A 4,558-nucleotide genomic window follows, 5' to 3' on the forward strand; every position below is an offset into this window, starting at 1 on the left:
TTTATGAACAACAATAACAAAACCCTTGGCCCAGCTGGTTTGGCTCAGCGGATAGAGCATCGGACTGTAGACTGAAGGGTCCTGAGTTCGATGCCGTTCAAAGGCAAGTATCTCGATTGCAGGCTCCTGGCTCTGGTCGGGGGCATACGGAAGGCAATCAGTTGATGTGTTTCTTTCACATCAGTGTTTCTCTCTATCTCTCCCTCTCCCTTCCACTCTCTAAAAATCAATGGAAAAAAATATCCTCAGGTGAGATTTAAAAAACAAACAAAAAACAAAACCCTTTACTTTCTCATTAAGTTCCTAAACACTTTGTGTTCTACTTGTGGGTTCTATGGGGTAGATGTTGTTTTTAATACCCTGGATTATTCTGGAAACAGTGCTTTGAAGGTACTTCTTAGCTAAAAGTTGAAAGAGGCAACTGTAATTTTGCTTTTTTGAATGACTTTGTGGTTATTTTGACACTGAAGATTATGTTCTAGTGGAAGAGAAACAGGTTCAAGAATAAACATCTTTCAGACTATCTTGACTCTGTTGTTAATGATTGAGTTGCTGGGTTAAAAGTGGCTAAGTGAAAAATACTTTATTTTTCAGGTCAACACAGTTCTATTTGAGGGCCTGTAACATGATTTTCTATTCGCATTGTTTCTGTGGAAACTAATTTAATAGGAAGAAAATTGGTATAACATTACTAAAAAGTTTCATAATCAAGTTTTAAAAACACAGCATTAAACTGTTAAAAACCTTCTTTCGTTTGATAGTTTTACTGTGCTGACATGCATATGATCATGGGACACATTTTTTCAGAACCACAATGTGTACTTTAGGGTATTATGCATATACATCTAGTAGTATTGCTGAATATGAAGGTTAACCAAAGTTAAGTTGTTGAATTACCCGTGGCTCAGTTATTCTGAAACGAACTTAATGCTATTCATCAGAATCACCTGGGAGTCTTTACATAAAAATGCCTCACCCTGGCCAGGTTGCTCAGTTGTTTGGAGTGTCACACCCTACACCAAAAAGTTATAAGTTTGATGGGCACATACCCACGTTGAGGGTTCCATCCCCCAGTTAGGGCACATACAGGAGGCAACCAATCAATGTTTCTCTCTCACATTGATGTTTATCTCTCTCTCCCCCTTCCTCTCTCTCTAAAATCAACAAAGACATATTCTTGGTGAGGATTTAAAAAAAGAAGACAGAGAAAGAAAGAAAGAAAGAAAGAAAGAAAGAAAGAAGAAAGAAGAGAGAGAGAGAGAGAGAGAGAGAGAGAGAGAGAGAGAGAGAGAAGAGAGAGAGAGAGAAAGAGAGAGAAAGAAAGAAAGAGAGAGAGAGAAGATAGATAGAGAGAGAGAGAGAGAGAGAGAGAGAGAGAGAGAGAGAGAGAGAGAAGGAAGGAAGGAAGGAAGGAAGGAAGGAAGGAAGGAAGGAAGGAAGGAAGGAAGGAAGGAAGGAAGACTGATGTGAATATTGCTGTTACTTTTCTCTCCAATTTTCACCTCTACTTATATCTCTTCATCCATTGTATCATGTTGTCTATATTTTGTAGCTCTATAGTCTTTCCTACAAGCCAAATTAAAATAGCAATATTCTAGAAAGTTTTAAAGTATGCGATAACTTTTTTTTTATGTCAGATGTTTATTCCCACCCCCAAGTGTGACTGCTCACATACACAACACACAGGTGTTGGCACCAGGGAGGAGAACAGCACCCCTGGCCTCAGGTGGAGGATAGGGCTCTTTCCCAGCCCTTGTCCCCATATACTAGATGGGAGAGGAGGATGGCTTCTCTTTTTTGCTTTCAGTGGGTACTGAGGGGACCCACGAGCAAACCTCACCCCTTCCACCTCTCAGCCAAGGAGAAGCCACCTTGGTGAGATGTTTTGTTCCAATTATCATAGTAAGTGGAAAAGGGATTGTTCCAACCATTACAGGTGTAAATGGTGAAGGGGAAGTACAGTTTGGATTAGGCCACCAGAAGGGGCAGGTTATACTATCGGTAGCATGTGTGGGGGTGGGGAGAGGGATGAGCAGTTATTGGTCTTCTGAGCTTCTTAGTCCTTGGCATAGCAGGAAGGGTAGGGTGATGGATTTAGGGCTTATTGTTTGGCATTGATGATGTCCACGAATTCAGGCTTGAGGGATGCACCACCCATGAGGAAGCCATCACGTCAATCTGGCTTCCCAGCTCCTTGCAGATTGCCCCAATCACAGAACCTCCATAAATGATGTGGGTGCTCTGAGCCACTGCATCAGAGACATTGGACTTAAGACATTTTTGGAGCTTTTCATGTACTTCCTGGGCCTATTGGGGTGTTGCAGTATTGCCTGTACCAATGGCCCACACAGGGTCATAGGCCAGAAAAACCTTGTTCCAAGTCCTTCACTTTATCTGCGATATCCTTGGTTTGTTCAAAATCGACCTTCTCAGTGATGCCAGCTTACCTCTCATCTAACTTCTCCTCAATGCAGGTGATCACTCCAAGTCCCTCAGCCAGGACATGGGCCACTTTCTGCCCAATCAGCTCATCTGACTCACCAAAGACATGCTTTCTCTCTTAGTGCCCCAGGACTACCCATGTGGCTCTTTGATCATGCCAGGGCTGATCTCTCCAGTAAAGGCCCCAGAGGCAGCCACAACAATTTTGGGATCTATCTAGCTTTTGCCTGACAAAGTCAATGTAGGCAGTGGTAGGTGCACAAACCACCTCTGTGTCAGCTGGCACCTTGGCCGCCTTCAGAGTGGTGATGGGTTCCCCCAGAGTCATCTTCTGCCCATTCATCTTCCAGTTTCCCCTCACGAAAAACTTCCTGGAGGATACCATGGCACAGGATCACCAATTTATGATAACTATATTTTTATATATATTTTATTGATTTTTTACGGAGAGGAAAGGAGAGAGATAGAGAGTTAGAAACATTGATGAAAGAGAAACATCGACCAACTGCCTCCTGCACATCTCCCACTGGGGATGTGCTCGCAACCCAGGTACATGCCCCTGACCGGAATTGAACCCGGGACCCTTCAGTCCGCAGGCCGACGCTCTTATCCACTGAGCCAAACCGGTTTCGGCTATGATAACTATTTAACAAGAATATTTGTCATGTTAGATGTTCTAATTGAAAGTGTATCAGTCCATGAAATAAGATAATGAAATACAAAATAATATGGAAGAAAAATAATTTAACTAACAACTCAAGGCCCTCCCTCCTTCAAAATTCAAATGAGTATTTACCATATTTTTGTACTTTCCCTATTTTACAAAGCTTAGATAAGTTATGTTACTTAAATTTATTTATATATTTACTGTAACATAATTGCAATTGTTTACTTTTTTTTAAAAAAAAAATCACAGAACCTCATTGGTAGGAGGGATCTTAGTGATAATTGACTATGACTTTCCAGCCAGTGCTGGAACAGTCTCTGAAATATTTCTTACTCTTTGCTTTACTTGCCTCATTGTACTATATGTTTTTCTTATTTCTACTTCTGAGCATTATAATCTTCACTCCTATTTCTTTTCTAGCTTTATCAAATGCAAGTAATGGATGTTGTTCACTGACAAGTAAATAAATCAGTCTTCCAGAACATTAAATGTTTTGGTCTTCATTTTTTTTTTTTTTTTGTCCATTATCAACATGAATAGACTTTAATTTTTAAGTGCTTTATTTATTTATTTTTAAACTAATTTATTTATTTTTTATTAAATTTTATTGGGGTCACATTAGTCAACATGAACATATAGATTTCATGTGTGGATTACTAAGTTACAAAACTGTATATAGAACCATGTGCCCACCAACCAAAATGAAATCTTCTCCTGTCCCCTCATATTAGAACCCCTTTTTCCCGTCACACTCCTCCCTCTGGCAACCACCACACTGCTGTTCGTGTTCATAAGTTTCAGTTTTATATTCCACATATGAGTGAAATTATATAGTTCTTAGCTATTTTGTCTGAATACACTTCACATAATGTTCTCAAGGTCCATCCATGTTGTTGTAAATGACGCTATTTCATCATTTCTTATAGCCATGCAATACTCCATTGTGTATATATATACATCTTTTTTATCCAGTCCTTTATCTCAGAGCACTTTGGCTATTTGTTTCCAAGTCTTGACAACCGTGAATAATGCTGCAATGAACATAGGGGTGCATATATCTTTGTGTATAAGTGATTTCAAGTTTTTTTGATATATACACAGGAGTGGGATTGTTGGGTTGTATGGTAACTCTATTTTTAATCTTTTGAGGAATCACCAGACTGCTTTCCATAGTGGTTGTACCAGTCTACATTCCCACCAGCAGTGAATGAGGGTTCCCTTTTTTCCGTAACCTCTCCAACACTTATTGTTACTTGTCTTATTGATAATGGCCACTCTAACATGTGTAAGGTGGTATCTCATTGCAGGTTTAATTTGCATTTCCCTAACTGCCAGTGAGGTTGAACATCTTTTCATATATAATTGGTTGTATGTCTTCTTGGGAGAGGTGTATTTTTAGGTCCTCTGCCCACTTTTTGATTGGATTGTTTATTTATTTGCTGTTGTTTT

At 39.7% G+C, this 4,558-nt stretch overlaps 1 pseudogene; it reads right to left on the reverse strand.

Moving 5' to 3' along the window:
• Window positions 1-2,101: 2,101 nt before the first annotated feature.
• LOC118677366 overlaps window positions 2,102-4,558 on the reverse strand; it is a 9,629-nt pseudogene continuing 7,172 nt past the window's right edge.

Source organism: Myotis myotis, unplaced genomic scaffold, assembly GCF_014108235.1.
Source record: "Myotis myotis isolate mMyoMyo1 unplaced genomic scaffold, mMyoMyo1.p scaffold_m19_p_2, whole genome shotgun sequence".
Lineage (NCBI taxonomy): Eukaryota > Metazoa > Chordata > Mammalia > Chiroptera > Vespertilionidae > Myotis > Myotis myotis.